At 33.1% G+C, this 19,948-nt stretch overlaps 1 long non-coding RNA gene across 1 annotated transcript; it reads right to left on the reverse strand.

Moving 5' to 3' along the window:
• Positions 1-3,803: 3,803 nt before the first annotated feature.
• Positions 3,804-18,762, reverse strand: LOC126952009 (uncharacterized). The gene is made up of 4 exons (XR_007724765.1): positions 18,708-18,762; positions 6,766-6,831; positions 5,202-5,340; positions 3,804-3,943 (listed from the first exon to the last, which is right to left on the reverse strand). It is a non-coding gene; the product is annotated as an uncharacterized LOC126952009 (long non-coding RNA).
• Positions 18,763-19,948: the final 1,186 nt, after the last annotated feature.

Genomic DNA, 19,948 nt, shown 5'->3' on the forward strand with positions numbered 1-19,948 from the left:
AGTTTTGTCCTTTTCTAACTTTTTGAATTGTATGTTTAATATGTTTCTTTTGGGTCTTTTTCATCTTTATTAATGTAATTACATAAACTGACTGATTTTTCTATGATCATTGCTCTAGATGCTGCATAGATTTTGATATATAAGTAAGAAGTGCATGATAATTATGTTCTAGAAATTTTGTAAGCTAAGTTTGTACTTCTCCTTTGATCCAAAAAATGTTTAATGGTAAATTGTTTTTTAACTGACAGATGAAAGTATCTTTTTTATTTTATCTTGTTATTAATTTCCAGTTTTATTGCATTATAATCAGACTGTTTTGGTATAATTTTCATGTTATGGACCTTATTGAAGTTCTCTATGTCGTGGAAGGCACATAGGAAATTAAATAGAACAGATTTTTACAATATTTAATGAGAACTTGAACACGGTATACCTATTATCCTTCTGTTGGGGAACAATGTATGTATGTGTCTTCATAAAAAATCTTCCTTACTGATTATGCTACTTAGGTCTTTTGAGTACTCAATGACTTTTATATACCTGTTGTATCTTCTCAGATTGACAGTTATTTCAAAGTCCTATCTTATTTGTGTGTTTCTGTTTTTCCTAGCATCTCCATTGGCTTCAATGTTATCAAGATGGCCACTGTATGAATATATTTATAAATCTTAATTTTTCATTGTGAAATATAGCCCTTTTTGCATTAAGAATTATTCATCTTATGTAATATTCTTTATGTTGAATTCATCCTGATAGATATCAAGATCACAAACCCTGGTTACATTTTGTCTCATTTTCAGGTGACCTTGGCTCATTTCCTCATTTTCAGGCTTGCAAATCACTTTTTAAACATATAATTGTATAAGGCATACAACAAAATTTTGCTTTTGACCCAATTTGAAGCCTTTTCTTCAGTAGGTTTGTTAAGCCAATTATATGTGTTATATAATGCATCTGCTTGTCCTCATGTTTCCTGTGTTTTGTTTTATCATGTGATATTTATTGTGGCTCTTTCACTGCTTTTTTTTTTGTTTGTTTGTTTTGTAGTTTGTTTTTGCTTAATGTTTGTTTTAATTTTGCTGTAAATGCATTTACTTCTGTTTTAATTTCTTCTGGTAATTATGAGCGTTAATATTTTTGTTTTAGTGGCTTTTTTATTCTAGTGTCCTTATAGAATGCTTTTTTTCTTTTCCTCTTTTCTTTACTTACACCTCTATATGTTATCTCAACTTTAAAGTACATACTTTAATTTCCATCTTTTATCCCAAAGACAATAAAATAGCTAATGCTTTTTTCGCTTTTGTCTCTTCCTTCTCTTCCTATGCTTTAGTTGCAATATTTCTATTTCGTTAGCCTATATAACAAATAACATATTCTCCCACGTGTATATCCACATTTATTTTAGCCTTAGGTTCTCAATTCAACATTATTTAATACTTACCACCAACTCTTTTGCTGAAGTTCCCTTAATCATATCTTGGTTGAAGGAGGATCATTCCTTATTGTGCTACTAGCGCTGCATATTTTGACATTTTGTTTTAGATATTTGTTGGATGAATAGCATATTATTTGTTTTATTTTATTTATTTTTATTTATTTTATTTTATGGTAGTCACTACTCTACCACTGGGTCTCAAATTTGTTTCTCGTATTGCCATTTAGGATTGAATCTTTCCTTGGGAGTAAATCCAAATTAATATTATTTATGTTATATTATTACTCATATTCTGCTGCAGTCCTATTCTGGGCAGTGCCTAAGGAGGAATGCTATTTTAAAGCTTGTCTTTTTATTCCATAAAATTTAGTCTTCCTTAACCTCTAACACTCCTAACCTTAATATAAAAGTATCTGTTACAAAGACTTCCTTTTACCATAAAGAATTTTACAATGGTTTTAATTAATACAAGAAGAAAATAGAAAGCATTAAAACTGCAATCATTTAAATTCAAAGTTGTGTAAATATGGTTATTTTATAATATAAGATTTGATACTTTTAACAATTCATTTCCAAAGTACTCTCAGTTTTTCTGGCACCATCTGTTTACCTCAGGGAAGAAAAATCCACATTTTCTTTGTGTTTAAGTGGATAGTATCCTGATTTAAAGTGTGTCACAGGAGCCAGGTTTGGTGGTAACAGTCTATAATCCTAGCTACTTGGGAGGCTGAGGTGGGAGAATCACTTAAACCAGGAGTTTGAGAACAGCCTGGGCAATATAGTGAGCCTCTGTCTCTAAAAATATAAAATAAAATAAAATGTGTGTCACAAAGACAATGCTTTAATATCCCAATTTGTATTTACAAATGCTTTATGACCAAGTGTCTATTAAATAAATGTGAATGGAAAAAGCCAAAACTCAATAAAAATAACCTCAACACATCTTAATATAAATATGAATCAGAATAATTTCAGCTCCTTAAGTTTTCAAGTTTTTGCTCGGTTTTCCTTGACATTCATTGAGGTGGTTAGTCTTTGTGTCTCCATCCAAATCTTCTTGAATTGTAATCCCCAGGTGTTTAGGGAGAGACCTGATGGGAGTGACTGGATCATGGGGGCGGTTTCTCCCATGCTGTTCTCCTGACAGTGAGTGAGTTCTTGAAAGACATGATAGTTTTCTAAGTATTTGACAAGTTCCTCCTTTCCTCACTTTTTCCTCCTGCCACCATGTGAGAAGGTCCAAGCTTGCTTCCCCTTCACCTTCCGCCATGATTTTAAGTTTCTTGAGGTCTTGGGTCAATTAAACCTCTTCCCTTTAATAAATTACCCAGTCTTGGGTATTTCTTTATAGGAGTGTGAAAACAAACTAATACATTCATTATCATTTTAGGGTGCTTAAAAATAATCATATTTACTAGGAAATCTCTAGATTTAAAAGTAAATAGCAATAATGTTTTTGTAATCAGTGACATGTAATGGAATGCTTTGTGATTTCTTTGAAATTAAAAAAAAAAAAAACTGAAACTCATTTTTGTTCAAGTAGGCAACTGAAACCACTTCTTGTGTCTTATAATTCACACTTCATTCTCCAACATGGATATTAAGGATACAGACATGTGTAGGGAATGTGTTTCCTCTTTGGAAGCATGAAGTGGGGAGAAAACAATCTACGACCCAGTGGTAGACATGAATTTGCCTCAGATTTCTTTGGAATCAGAAAAGGTAAATTGAATAAAAGCATGCATTATGTAGTAAGTACAAAGTTGTCTATGTATAAATGCACATAATAGCACATAAAATGAGACCTAGAAGTATTGCTGGAAATAATAATTTTAGAATAAATTCTTTTACATTATTTTTGAAAAGTAGTTTTATAAGTCAAATTAAATTTTCCTTCAATATTATTTTTTCCTAAAATTGTAGTTATTATTTTAAAAATATAGTCTTTGTACTTTGGGAGTCCGAGGTGGGCAGATCACAAGGTCAAGAGATTGAGATCATCCTGGCCAACGTGTTGAAACCCTGTATCTACTAAAAATACAAAAAAGTTTAGCTAGGCATGGTGGCGCGAGCTGTAGTCCCAGCTACTCCGGAGGCTGAGGCAGGAGAATTGCTTGAACCCAGGAGGCAGAGGTTGCAGTGAGCCAGGATCGCACCACTGCTCTAAAATGCATGTATGAAAATGAGACAAAATGTAACCAGGGCTTGTGATCTTGATATCTATCAGGATGCATTCAGCATTAAGAACATTACATAAGATGAAGAATTATTTATAATGCAAAAAAAAGTCAAAGACTATATATATAATATACAGATATTAAGATAAATTAATTATACCAATGAACACAACAAGATTACTTCAGCAGCACAGAAGAATGATGACTTATTTTTAAAATGTCTCTTTCATTTCATGCGCAGGGATTATTTTCCAGGGTCAGAAAACCATGTAAGCAAAATGTTTACAAAGGTCTTTTCAATAGTCTCTTCTGCACTCTCTCCACTTCAAACCTAACAAATGAAACATGCAACATAAATATAGTTATAGGAAATATACATATGTCTAATTTTTGTTTTAACTTTGTAAAAGTAGTGGCCAGAGGATCGAATCCTGATAACCAAGTTAGTGATGTATCATAGTACAGATAATGTCGTTCTAAGAACATGCAGCATGCAGAAATGTGACTCATGAACCAAGCATTTGACTTTGATCTTTAATCAACCTCTGCCATGCTGCAAGTCCGTAGGTCCACTGCCAAATCCTGCATATCTCAGTTATATCATCTCTATTTTTGTAATAATAAATTCCTTGGGTATTTCTATATATCGTGATAAATTTCAAATGGAATGACTGTTCTGAAAGCAATTTAAAAATTTAAGGCACTCCACAGATACTCAGTCATGTTTGTAGAGTCCTTTGTTTTCTTATGTAGTAGGAACTAATAGATAATATTATTCAACCCCAGGGCATCTTTAAAGATTTTGTTCCCTCAGTTTTAATATACAAAGAAATACTTGGAATAATGTTAGCCTCAAATTAATAATAGTTATCCCTGGATAGTGGAATTGTAGATTTATTTTTGTTCTTTCCTTTGTATTTACTGTACAGTTAGTATTTTTCACGAAGCATAAATTGCTTTCACATATAGTTACCTTTTTCTGACATAAACCTTGAGCGTGATTAAAATACAAAGAAAAAATTGAAAACATATTGTAGTATCTATGAGAAATTTTAATCACTGTAAAATACTTCTGTATTCAAAAAGTTGAATGTCCCAGTGGACAATTTACATGAAGGATATATGAATGATCATAATAAATATAAAATGTTGCTTTTCTATAATCAAATAAATACAAATATGTAAAATTAGTTTTGTCATTGTAAAACTGTTGAAATCTAAAGTCAAAATGAAGATCTTGGGTTGGGGACAGTGCACATTAACTGCAAATTAGTAACAACAGTAGGAGTGACAGCTGACTTTTCAACATAAACAATGAAAACCATAAATTAAGATGCTGATTCTAAAATTCATGGAAATGCAAAGAAGCAATAATTATAAAGGCAATTTTGGACATGGAGAAAAAAAACTGGAAGATTTATGCTCCCAAGTATTAAGACCAATTTTAAAGATCCATTTGTTAAGACAGTGTGATATTGGTGCAAGGAGAGAAAAATAGGCTATTAAATAAAATTTATGGGATGCCATTGTTTTGGACTAAGCTCCTGCACTAGGCCCCAACAAAACAGATCTATTCAAAATGGAGTTACCTATTCTAAGGTTCCATGTCATCAAATTGAAACAAAGTTGTTTATCTGATCTTCTGAGAAATCAAAAGTGAAATGATATCCAAATGCTGTAACAGGACAGTTTTATCCAGAGTGACGAGGAAGTCCCTTCTGTTTTAACCTTTACAAAGAAAGTAATCAGAAGTAACTTGATGTTAATTAACCTGTTTGTTTGTTTGTTTGTTTATACATTTTTCTTGTTCCAGTTCTAGCTACCTTATAAAAGCTAACTCTTCTGCCGGATCTTTAATGGAATGATGCCTGATTCATGAATCACAGTAAAAGCTAATCTAATCTTTAAACTCAATTTTTTAAAATTTTATTTTTAAAAAAATGTAATGAAAGAGATAAAACAAAAATAGAGCCATGTATACAATAACTTATGTTTCTTATTTTATATTTAAAACGTGAGGGTTAATGCAGTGGGTAAAGGATGGAATACTCCATAAATTGCGCTAGATCAATTTTATTCACTGTAATATGTTGACTAAGACTCTCTCCTTTGACTAAAAAAAAGAAGGACTCAGACTCCAACTTCTGTACTTGACTAGGACCATACTCAGTCTTGCCTCTCTGTCTTTTTATAATTCAGTTTGAGGAAGAATCCAGCTAAGTCAGTTTAGTGAAAATCCACCCTTAGTATTTGACCACTGTATATATTATCATCCTGACCTGTCTTCAGCAAGAATTCTGTTGAGTCATTCTAGCAAGAATTCACCTTAAACCTGATATTTCTTGTTAGTAAACTTTCTGTCACTTACCCCACCCTATTCCTTTGCTATACATCCCCACTTGTTCCTGTTGGAGTCAGAGTTGAGTCCAAACTCTTCCCTTTACCGACAGACCAAATTGTCTCACTGTTATGACCCCTATAGTTATCACCATACCACCCCAAACCCTTGAATAGAGTCCTCCTTACTGCCTTTAATGAGTGTTATGAATAATTTTTCCTATAACAATACTTTTATACATCAAAAAACCTTTCTAACCTACCCCACACAATACATAAAAATAAATCCCATATGGATTATATCTAATGTGAACAGTATAACAATAAAGAAAAACATAAAAATACCTTCACTAGAAGTAAGTAAAGATTTCTTAGGAAGGATACAATAGTACTAACAACAAAGAATAAAATAAGAATAGTTGCCTAAAGTTAAGGATTTTTTGCTATTTCTTAAATGACATGAGTAAGAGAATAAAGAGCAAGAAATAAACTAGAGCAGAATATTTTCAATATATTTATCTAACATAAGATTCATGTCCAGGACATACACAAATTTCATATAAATCAATTTTTAAATCACAGGCAATTCAGTATAGAAATTAGGAAAAAAGACTTGGATAGAGGCTTCATACGATAGAATATCCAAATAACCAATATACACATTAAAAAGAAGTTGAGCTTTATTAGCTATAAGGACATCCACATTAAAACCACAACGAGATACCACTACATACTGACTGGGTTTGGGACATATTACCCGCAAACCTGACGTAATAGAATTTAAGAAACCAGCAGAAGCAGGAAAGTCATTCTCACCTTCCATTGCCTTTCTTCCCTGCAACAGATTACAAAGCCTTCATTCCAGAGGTAATCTCCCTATACCTGGAAGAGAAAAACATCTTAATCCTCAAAGGCACAAAGATATCAAAAACAATCTGAAGAAACAACACTTGCTAAGTGTGCCCCAACCCCTGATTTATCACTATTATTAGATCATACCCCCTTTGTCCAATCACACTTCCCCACAACTATCCACTTCCTCCGACTCCGCAGAGAAGAAATACATAGACTTTGTTGTTTCTTTAGGTCTTCATTTCCGAAGGCTCCCCTGTCATGTAACTTATGTTAAGGATATTTGTATGCTTTTCTCTTGTTAATATATCTTTCATTATAGGTACCTCAGCCAAGAACCTTGTGATGACTGAAGAAAAGAAATATTTTCTTCCTACTATGATATCCACCAGAATGTCTACAATGAAAGCAACAGACAATACTAACTGCTGACAAGGATGTGGAACAAGTGGAATACTCATACACTATATGTAGAGCTTGGAGAAACTGGTGGGCATTGTCTAGTTTACAGGAACATATATGTGCCCTATCACCCATCAATTTTACTGTGAGATGTATATTAGCAGAATTATATACACATATTTACCAAATGGCATATATGGGAATATTCATAGTATCACCATTCATTATAGGCAACATTTAGAAACAACATAAATGTTCATTAATAGTAAAGTAGACAGATAAATTGTATTGTTGGTATGCAGTGTAATTCTTTAGAGTACCCAGAATGAACACACTATTATTACACGTATGAAGGTGAATGAATTTCATATGCATAATGTTGAATAAAAGAAGACAGACACAAAAGAGAACACAATATTTTATTCAATTTTATATGACTTTAGATTAAAAAAATAATTGAAACTAACAGAATTTGGAGTCAGAATACCCATTAATCTTGGGAGAAGTGACTGAGTGGTGGCACAAGGAAATTTTGGCATATTTCAATTTTTAATAAAGGAAAAGCATGCATGGAGTACAGTTTTCCACTTATCAGATTGATCCTCTTTTTCATGACTATACGTGTAGTTAGCAATGAAACAAGGAACATTTGCAAGTCAATGGAATGGAAATTGATGTGTATTTTCTGGAAATTATTGGATGATATCCACAAAAGCTTAAGAAATAGCTATTCTTTTATCAAATAACTTAATTTCCAAGACTTTTTCCTATAGAAATAATCAAAGATACGAACTTAGCACTATGTGAAAGAATATTTTCTACAATATAATTCCTATATTTAGATATGAGAAACAACCTAATTATTTAGGGATTTAAATAAATGTATCATGGTATAGTTTTTGATAAAGTGTTCAGAAGCGATTTAAATTCATTCATTCAGACAGCATTTTCTGAACTCTAATCCTAAAATTAAAATATTAAATGGTGAGCTAGTTACAAAGCAGCATATAAAGTGACTCAAATTACACTTTGTATAAAAATATATTTATTATAACACTATTTTCTCTGAGTGAGAAATTTATTGGTGATTTTTATATTATTTTTTCTATTTTCTTATAGTTTCCAGTTCTAAAATAAATATATGTTACCTTTATATGAGAATACATCAGGCATTTTTCAAAAGAAGGAATCTAATACCATTTTTAAATATCAAACATTCATAAGTATACCGCTTACATACAATATTATTTTTAGCATTACTTCTTTTATATTAATGTAGGTCTTCAGACTTTCTTTCATACTGATGTGCCATACCTTACTAAGCTTTTTAAAAATATATCCAATACAAATTATTTCTAATCTGTTTTGAAATTTTGTACATATTGCAGTGAATGTATTCCAGATATAGTTTTTGCCGCTGTTAAATTAGTTACTTACTAAAAATTCCCAGAATTAGAAATCCTAGCTCAAAAATGTATAAATGGAATAATCAACAAAATTTAATTATTGAACCAAGATTTACTTAATACTTAGAAGGTGTTCAGGTATTTCCCAGGTGTTCAGAAAGTATGAAAATCTGAGTGTAATAATAGTTCAGAGGGAAACAGTGAGTGATGAGATCAAATCTGTCCATGAGTAGGTCAAAAGTAGGTGGTGGAGGAGAATCCCATGGTTTTCAAAAGAAAGCAAAAAACAAACATTTAATGTATGCCATCTGATTGAACCCCTCAGCACAGTCATTTTGCTCATTGCTAAATCAAGCCCTAAATAAACTATTATTCTACCTTTGTGTGTATTATTCTACCTCTACACGTGTATTAGATATTTGTTTTTAACTGTTACCAGATTTTATTCAATTCAATGTCCCAAATCTTGTGTAAAGAAAGCTGTTATCTTTAACTTTGGGAGATACATGCCTACCTTTTGTAGTTCCAAACTGCACTGCCTTTATTGTCATCAGGTATCAAGTTTGTATCAAATTTGCCATCTGCCAATTTCACTGCCTCACCTATATCTCTCAGCTTCAGCCCCCAGTTGAGCTCTTTCCTTTACATTTGTTTTCCTCAGGTGTATTACCTTGTTTTCCAGGATGTGTCTAATTTGGTTATATTCTTTTATATCTCACACTAGCGGATCACTCAATAAGTATAATATAATTGTTTGAACTTTGCTGCTGTACTTTGTTTTGGAATAGTTCCCTGAACTCTAAATACTTGAACATTAAAATAATTAAGGTGAAGTATTGAATACATTGATTTCTTGTACAAAATATTCAATATAGTCTAAAGATTTAGGGCACTAAGAAGGCTTCCTCTGGGTGATAGTGAAACCTATTTTGTTGCTATGCACATTCAGTAAATTGTACTGCTTATGCATTTATTTTCATTGACAAAGGCATATCATATATTTATTCTATTCACATTATTTATAATTCTCTTAGGTTAGAATTATGTTAGAATTGTTGCTGGGCATGGTGGCTCACACCTGCAACCCCAGCACTTTGGGAAGCCGAAGTAGGTGGATCATCTGAGGTCAGGAGTTGAAGACCATCCTGGCAAACATGATGAAACCCCGTATCTAGTAAAAATACAAAAATTAACCAGGCATGGTGGCATGCACCTGTAATCCCAGCTACTTGGGAGGCTGAGGCAGGAGAATTGCTTGAACCCAGGAGGCAGAGGTTGCAGTAGCCAAGATCATACCATTGCACTCCAGCCTGGGCAACAGGAGTGAAATTCTGTCAAAAAAAAAAAAAAAAAAAAGAAAAAAAAAACAAGGATTTGTGTTAGAATTGTCTTGCAAACTGACTTTTGACAAACATGGTTATAAGGAATTGGAGGAAGAACAATGATATTAAAACTTTTTATGTTACTGAAAAATAAATCAGTGTTTTCAGGGTCCAGTCATGTAGCTCTGACAAGGAGACAATTTCAATTCAATCAATTTGATGGACTTATGATGTTGGACCAATTTATTTATATTGCACAGGGATGAGGCAGTTGATTTTTGACACTGAAGAAGCTTATAGCATCATTAAGTTCTAAAACAATCACATCACATTCCATATCAACCTATGATAAGTACAGATTAAGTCTTATGTTTCTTTGTTGATTTTCTGTCTGGAAGATCTGTCCAGTGCTGAAAGTGGTGTGTTGAAGTCTCCAGGTATTATTGTATTGAAGTCTATCAATAATAAGTACAAATGAGATATTTCTTATAAAATTATATACAGTATTAATAAAGTATCTATTCCTTAGAGATATATTCTTGATTTGAGCCCCATCAAACATCTTAATGGTGAAGATAAAATGGAACGTTGCAATAATGATAATGAACATTGATGAGCACCCCCTCACTCCTTTTCTTCCAGAACCCTTCATGCCCTCTGTTTCCAGGAAACACATACCCACTACCACCTTACATTTCCCCTAGTCAAAGAAACCTATGACAAGAGAAAAGGAAAAGACTATTTTAGAAAAAGAAATTCTTGACTACAAAGAGACCCAGTAGCTCAAGCTACTGATCTGTATCTGCATAAGGTATATAAAAGATCATTTGTAACTTCAAGTTACAAAGAAGATTGGAAAACTGAGCAATTCCTAGGTTGTTTTTTAGTTTTTCCTTCTTACAGATTAGAAGTAAAATAAAATCGCTAAATCAAAATGTGTTTGTGGTCTTTATTTCAGGACTATAGATTTAGTTACATGATAGCTATATTTCCATATAAAAAAGTGGACTTACTGAAATGGAAAGAATAAACCTATAATTATGAGAGGATGCCACTTAGAGTGTGGTTCTACAGGAAGGAATATTAGGAAGAAATATTTCAACCCTCACTTTCAACGGAATGAACTTTGACGTTTTGCTCTAGTTTGAAGTAAAAAATCAAATCCTTATTAGAATCAATGTAAATTGTTTTTCTATTTAGAGTATATGATACTACAATAAATAGCTAGAGTAATTTAATTATGAAGTTATTTTCCTAAGAGAGACAATATATCCCAGTTATTGACTCACTTTTCATACATGCATGAGAATAATTAGAATTTAAAATAGATAAAATTAATTTATATGGAATCACTTGATCTAAACGAAAAGTCATGTTTTACAGAATGAAATATACTACATTTTCTGCAGCTGCACATACTTCATTATCATTTTGGGGCATGGCTTTAAAATAATGAATAACTTTGAGGATAAAGTTGCTGCTAATTTATCATATTTTTGTTTTCTGAATTTTATGTGCTCAGTGATATCAATACAGTTTTACTGAAAGTTTGCTCATATGTACCTCTAGTGATTTCCCACTGACCTGCTTGTGCACTTTTTGCATCTCTCCAGCATCACATGGGCCGTGGCATTATTGTTTGGTATACCAAGTAGGTGGCAGAGACAGCAGTGTCTAATATTTCTCCGACCATCACCTGAGATCAGAGTTGACTCCCGTTAGCTGCCTGTACTCAAGGACAATTCATTTTATCGGTAAACACCTTACAATGCTATTCTTCAAGGGACAAGTTAGATAAACTTGTATCTGTAAAGTATTGAAGAAAGACAGGTTAATGCTGGTTGTCTTTCAGATTTAATCATGTGTTAAAGTAAGCACTCTGCTCTCAGCACATGTGTTGCACATACTAATAGAAGAGACCATGACAGAAACTGAAAATGTAAAATACCACAGCAATTTTGACATACTCTATAAAACTAATAAATTTTTAAAATAAAATAATCTAGACAAATGCTACTGAGGAAGAGAAGTTCAGACAATGAAAAATAATAAGACGGTGTTGGGAAAGTGCAACATATGTTCACTCTATCCAACACTCATGAAGCTTCTAGCTACTTAAGTTACTTATCTTCCTCTAAAGCATGTTATTAAAAGACATCCAATTGTATTTTGCCTCCCATCCTGATTTCCTAGTTACTCATTATCACTGGTCCCAAAACTCTCTATCTTATATTTTATTTGGGTGTATGTCCCTGAAAGTGATTTAATATTCCATGCGTGTCATTCTTCCAAACTATTACCCTGTGCTCTTTGAAATATGCAGTCAATCCTCAAACTCTTTTCTGTTATTTCATTTTTTTTTTTTTTTTTTTTGCAAACCTGGATGTAAAACTGGATGTAGGCCAGTAAGACTGCTTCCCTCATAGCCTCTTGTAGTAATGACTATTTTACCCTGTACCTCTCATGCAAAGAATCTCAAGATCTGCAACTGGAGTTAGGTGCCCTTCGCATCTTTGAAACCATTTTTTTCTAGTAGCTTCTCTTAAAATCTCCAAATTTTCAAAGACTGTGACCACAAACTATACCACTTGCTTTTTTTTCTTGGTGTAACCATGCATGTACCTCATTCACTGATACCTTGTTATTGAATACCTGTCAAGGATCATTTGGCCCAGGCATCCCAAACCACTTTGACTAACAACAAAATGATAAACATAATAGGATAAAAAAATTGAACTTTAATTTATTTAAACTTTAACTCCTATGAATAAGAGTATATGGTTTCAGACTTTAATTTCTTCAACTTTAATGTTTTAAAATTTTAACTCTGAAGAAAATTTAATTCTTGAACTTTACTTTTTTCCTGGAATTCATTTGAAAATATTATACGTGAATTTGAAGCAATGTGCATCGCTGGCATTTTATGATTGGAGTTTTTATACACTTGGAATATCCTAATGTTGTCATTTCATTTTAGTGTCTCCAATGGGATTTATTTGATAACATAGCTGGATACAATTTGTATTTTATAATGACATAATGGCAAATGGATTTTCAGCTTTGGGTAATTCAATTAATACCATATTTTGGCCTACATCATAGACTTCTAGGACCAGAATCTATGTTTCTTCAATATTGTTGAACAAGAAGCAGTTGTTGATACTAGGGAGACACCTCATGAAGGTGGGAGAGGATTCTCCTCACACTTTGTTGATTTTCTCCTTTCCAAGGGGAGGAGACACACCTGTCATTGTCCTCAGACTTAATGATGAAGCCCAAGTTGATGGCAGAATACAAAGCTAGAATATTCTTAAACACTATTCCTCTCTCTTAATGATTCCTTCCACGTATAGGGCTGTCCATTGTCACAGTCCTAACACTTTCACTTACTTTGTTAACATTTAGTGAATGCTATGAACCAGGACTCTTCTAAGTGCTTTTTAAAACTTAACCCATATAAGGTACATAGGGTGTCAGCAATCTAGTGTGTCAACAGCATAGAATGTTATTACCTCCATACTATAATTAGAACAAGACATGGGAGGTTAAATTACTTGACCAAGGCCGCTAATGACAGTTCTGTTGCCAAATCAAAACTCCAACTCTTGATCTCCAATACATTCAGCATTTTACGAACTTTCAACAATGACCAAATAGCTACTTTCCTCCCTCAGTTTCTGTTAACCCACCAACTTCTGGTTGCCTTATTTTCTCAGCAGCCAGTCCCTCTCAGTTTCCTTTGGCGAATTTTACTTTACAGCTTGATCTGTTAATATTGGAACTCACTGGAGCCCTGTCATGCCCCTGTTTTTGTTCCTATCTACATTCCTTTTCTGAATAATCCAAATGTAGATGGCATAAATATTTATATTACCAGCTCTCATCTCCCCCTTGAAAGCCAAAGTGCACATACAAAGACTTTATTGCAATTTTAACGCAGGTTTTTAAATATATTAATATATTCAAATTACATCTATAAATTTTCTACCACACATTTCCATCCTGCATCCTGTTCATGTCAAAACAATGTAGAAGTCACCTATGATTCCTCCCTTTCCATCACATAAATGCATGTAACAGCATATAAAAATATATACCAATCTAATAATACTAATATTATTGTAATAAATACATTATTGTAATAAATGTACATTGGTGAGGAGAGAAAAGTGTGTTGTGTATGTAAGAGAAAAGGATAAAATGAGACTTTTACTTTTTTAATTAGTAAGCCCCTTGATTAACAGAAAATTTGTAAATAAAATGTATTCATATATCACTGCATAATTTAAAAGTATATTTTAACAACCTAATAATTTGCTTTCTACAGTACAATGAAATTTTTACTCTGTATGTTTCTCCAGGCCTTTCTTTTCACCTAATTAAGATCAAATATGTCAGTTCTGTTCTAACTTCAGTACAGTGTTACAGGATTACTGTTTGTGTGGTTGTGCTCCGTAGCTCCTTTTGAATTTATCACAAAGAAAATGCAATTATAAATAATGTATTGAAATCATTTTCTTAATACCATTTATAATTTTTAGATGGCAAAACTGAACTAAACATTTAATTTGACTAATAATTTGAAATTAAAATTTTGCTGGACTGTAAACTAAAAATTGTTTTCTCATTTTTTTAAATTTAGGACTCTTAATTTTAGCACACTCTGGAATATAAACAAGTTAAATTAACTGCTTTGGGGCCCAGAATAAATTATTCAACTCAGATTAATAAAATAAAAATTCGTTATTTGCCAATTACAGAAAGTCATTTCTATATTCAACATTTAAAAATGGATTTATTGTCCTCTTTCTAGAAACTATTTACGACAGTGCCAATGACATATATTGAAAGAGGCAATTAATAAACAATACATATTCTGGAAAACAAAATTATATATTCGCTATTCAATTCCATGAGACCTCCATTATATATAAAATCACTACATAAAACTTTGAGCTGGATTTTAGAATAATAGAAAATTTCATCTGCTAGCTTTATGAACAATAAAGATGATAAAAATTCAATCAATTATAACTATATGTGACTTAATATTTTACTTGTAAGGTCTATAAAATACATTGCAGTGCTTATTTTCTGGTATATGCTTTAAATTTTCTGCTTCATGGAAGGTTGACAATAGGAGATTGAATTAAAATCATTATAGATAGATCGGCTATTTCCTAACATGAAACCCAGTGAATTTCCATAATTTTCTTTCTCTTACTTAGCCATTATATTAAAACTAAAAGGAAAAGCAAAAGTTGACTTCTAGAAGAAACATTGAGGCAAATGTTATTTCAAACTATTTTTTTGTCCTCATAATATGTTGGAAACACTTTGCTAAAACAATTATGGTATTAAGAAAACCCTAGTAAACATACTGCTGTTTAAGATAATTCCAAAAAAAAAAAAGAGAGATCTTTAGCTTAACTTAATAAATCATATGCTTTATTTCAAATTTCAGATTCTGCTGCATATGCATTCTGCCACTTGTATTTTGTCAAAGTTCTAAGACACTGAATCTCAGAAACATCTTCTTTTTTTGTCACTATTTGTCATACAATTATTCCCTTTCTTTCACTACTTAAGCTCTCTTTCCATTGATTTTGTGATTCAGCAATCTCCAGCCCCTTCTCATACTTTTCTTTTCATACTTTCCCTATCTGTTTTGCTAGGCCACAGCCTCTGTATCATCGGAGGCATTCTCCAAGGTTACATTCTTGGTTTTTATATTAGCCACTCTATACTCTAAAATGTGAGACACATTGCTATATACATAAAAAGTGTTTAAGGAACTATCAAGGCAGATGTCAGACTGAGCTGAGCACATATGTTCGCTCCTCCTTCCAAGACATCATCAAAATATAATAAAGAGGGTACCTCTCAGCAGTAAAGGTAACAGGCATGGCAATGAGATATTTCACAGATCTTCTGAAGATGGAATATAGATGGAAGAATAATGACAGATGATGGAGAAGGGAGGAAATGAAAATTGAGGATATGTGACCGAGCACCTGAAATGGAGGCACGCCGTTTTTCTTAAAAGAATCCTGGAAAGGGCCAGGCGTGGTGGCTCAGGCCTGTAATCCCAGCACTTTGGGAGGCCGAGGCAGGCGGATCACGAGGTCCAGGAGATCGAGACCATCCTGCCTAACACGGTGAAAACCCATCTCTACTAAAAAATAGAAAAGAAATTAGCCAGGCGTGGTGGCGTGGTGGTGGCCACCTGTAGTCCCAGCTATTCGGGAGGCTGAGGCAGGAGAATGGCATGAACCTGGGAAGCCGAGTTTGCAGTGAGCCCAGATCAGGCCACTGCACTCCAGCCTGGGCGACAGAGAGAGACTCTGTTAAAATAAATAAATAAGTTAAATTAAATTAAATTAAATCCTGGGAAGACTCGGACTCAGATACAATAAGAAGGGATGGTGGCAAAGAAGATCTGTGGAGGACTGTGGCAGTACCACACAGCCAGGCCCCATTGTGCTTCCCTACACAGACTTGCTGGGAGATCAGGCTCTATGCAGTTATCTACTTGGAAAAATCGTAATGAATGGATTAATCTAATAAACAATCTCTAAACTGTTGATCAAATCATCAAGAAAGAAATAAGACTTTCAGCAGTTTTTCATTAATTCAATAAATACGTGCAATATACATACTTTCTGCCAGTCACTTATCTGGTAGCCAGAAATACAATATTGAACACAAAGTTCCTTTCCTCAAGAAACTCACTTTCTGGTGGTAATTACTAAAATAAAATAAAATGTTTACATATATATGCACAAACTAATTTCAACTGATGATAAATACTGTAAAGAAAAATTAAACAACTTAAGGTGATGTCGGGGTGTGTGTGTGTGCGTGTGTGTGTGTAATTTAAGTGTTGTGGTCAGGGTAAGCATAAAAGGGAAAGATAAAATAAATAGAAGTTTTACCATAGAGAGAAAAGAAATAATCTGGGGAACAAAACCCATAAAAAAATGAGATACTATATTTAAAAAATAAATGGAGAACACAAAAGTGCTTGTTTATTTGTTTTTTGAGACGGAGTCTCCTTCTGTCGCCCAGACTGAAGTGCAGTGGCGTGATCTCTGCTCACTGCAAACTCAGCTTCCCGGGTTCAAGTGATTCTCCTGCCTCAGCCTCCCGAGTAGCTGGGACTACAGGCACCTGCCATCACGCCTACTAATGTTTTTGCATTTTTAGTAGACACGAGTTTTCACCGTGTTAGCCAGGATGGTTTCGATCTCCTCACCTCGGGATCCACCCGCTTTGGCTTCCCAAAGTGCCGGGATTACAGGCCACCCGCACCTGGTCAAAAGTGCTCTTAAACATTAGAAACAATAGCTGAAAAACAAGGTTAGAAGACAAGGCGAAGCAGCCTTACTTTGTGGCTCACTGTGGCTTTCAGGAAGAGTAGAACTCTTGTACTTGACATTCAAGGAATAATACTGCAGGTTCATTTCTTAGCCTTTCTTCTGACAGTTTACTACTCCAAGAAAGCTATTTGCTAACCAAAAACACAGCTTGTGCTTTTTTGCCTCCATAATTTTTCCTCACACTTTCCTTTTTAAAATTATTACCATCAAAACTGCATTCCCCACATAATACTCTGAGTGTAAATGCCAACTATCTTTTAAAGTCCAAAGTTCCTCTCCATCTGAAGCTTTCATAGAATGTTTTCTTTGTGAACTGCTTTAGAACTCATTTCAGTACAACTAATATATCATTTTTACATATTACTCTGCTTTATAATTATTTGTGTGTACATCATAAGACTCCTATCTGATTTCACATTTGGGGATGAAATAAATCATCATCAAAACACCCAGCGTAACACCTGTCACGCTGAATGTCCTATAAATAAGTATTAAATGAATTAATGCAGTTTTCCTTAGACAAATCAAATAGGGCTTCCTTTCATTTTAAATGTTATCAAAACGTATATGATGAGACCACTGACATTTCACAGTATAGATTTAACTTTAAAATATATTTTGTTGAAAAAATAGCAATAATGTTGAAATGTATTAACATTTATAAATCTCAATCAATATGCATGATAACATAAAGGCACTTCTGTCCAAAGATGCTCCCTCAGAGAAATGAAAAAAAAAAAAAAAAAAAAAAAAAAGCATCAGTCAACTATTTATAAAAAAAATTAACACCCAGCAATTACATAATTATGTAAACTTTTCATTGCTCTGCAAGGTAACACAATTGCATCCTTTCAGTATTAAGTCAGATAAATATTCTGAAGCACAATGCGGCATGCTCTCTGGAATAATCATATGAGCTTAAACCTTTTGCCTTGAATTCTAACACTGCGAAGAATGCTACTATGGCCCATAAAATTATATGGAAATACAATAGCCTTCATATATAAAGATTAGGTTCTTCATCTGTTGTCATATAAAATATATGGTGGGTGTTATTTACACATACATTTTTTACTTGTGAATAATGATATTGACTAATGAAATCATTGTTTGACTTCAGACGAAACATTAGTCAAACAAATGTTTCTGGTAGAGACATCTGAGCACTAAGAAGTACTTACTGGTGTTTAAATATATTTTCTCTTTACCAAAGATGAAATAAAACAAAAATATTTAAATACAAATATTCCCTAAGTGACTTGCCTTGTGCTTGATGACTGCTGTCCTCTCTATGGTGCTGTCTTTTCTCAATCACAATTCCTCCTAAGCCTTCATGAAAACTGCTAGTTGATATATTCTTATGACATGGAATTCCCATGCTACCAGAACATACTTACTGTGTACCGATGAAACGAGTCTCCTACAGGATGACCGTTCCAGGAATATCTAAAAGGACTATTAAGAAATACATTTTGATGAAATAAAACATATTAAGGTCAAAAGCATTTTAGAACATTATAAAACACACTAGAAGATTATGTGTGTGATATGTGAACCCCAAAATAGCAAACAATTGAGAAGAAATCTTTACATAAATAATAGAGAAAGGAAATGGCACTGGTTCCTAATTAAATCTAAAATGTGGTATTTTCAAATTCTTAGACATTGCTGTAATGTTGCTGGCATGTAGGGCTACAGTGAACATTTTCTCACAAACGAGTTTATTGAAGATAGAGAAGTGATTTTTTTCTATCGACCAAGCTGACCTTGTTTTTATGTCTCTCAGGCCACTCATACACTGATAATACATAAATACTTTCAAAAGTGAAAACATCTTATGTTCTACTAGAGTTCAGAAAGCAACCAAAATATGGCTTAAAAATTTATATCAGAATATAGTTCCAATGGAAGCATGCTGGCACAAGACATCTACTGCATTCACATTAATGTTGATTTTTCACATATAGGCTATGTACAGTCATAAACTCAGAACCCAAACCTTCAGAAAACTTCATCAAATATATGTAGCCTGTATACATCATGGTTATTTAAGAGAGTATTTCTCATTTTCTTGTCCATATCTATTTTATTCGGGAATCAATTCTTAACCGAGTTCATAGGTTAGAATTGCATAATTTTAGACATGCTTGGATTCTGAAGATTGGATCAGGGTACGATAGAACAAGAAATAGAATGAGGTTAATTTCAGGTTTTTTGGGTTTTTTGGGTTTTTTTGTTTGGAAAACTGTAAACATTGTATTGCATTGAGATTTTACAGGCATTTTTGTTTGTTTGTTTCATAGTGCTATAACACAATGTGACTCAATAGTAGTTTACATGTTATAGAGAAGTGAGTCAATTTTCTTGTGACATGGGTACATCAGTTGAGGTAGGATGCTTAAGAAAACAGACCTTCTCCCTCTCTCCCACAGTACCTGTGGCATTTCAAAAGGGTACCAGGCCAGATAAAAGAAACAGGAGATGCTGTGACTTTAGGCAGAGTACAGTATCGTTCTCCAATGTGTCCACTACCAACAAGCAAAGCAGCTATAGTCATCCTTTGTAAACTCAGTCAATACCGTCACTTTTAACTATTTGGAAAATTGAGCTACAGGTAAGTGAATTTCTTCAAAGTTTG

This window comes from Macaca thibetana, chromosome 4 (genome assembly GCF_024542745.1).
Source record: "Macaca thibetana thibetana isolate TM-01 chromosome 4, ASM2454274v1, whole genome shotgun sequence".
Lineage (NCBI taxonomy): Eukaryota > Metazoa > Chordata > Mammalia > Primates > Cercopithecidae > Macaca > Macaca thibetana.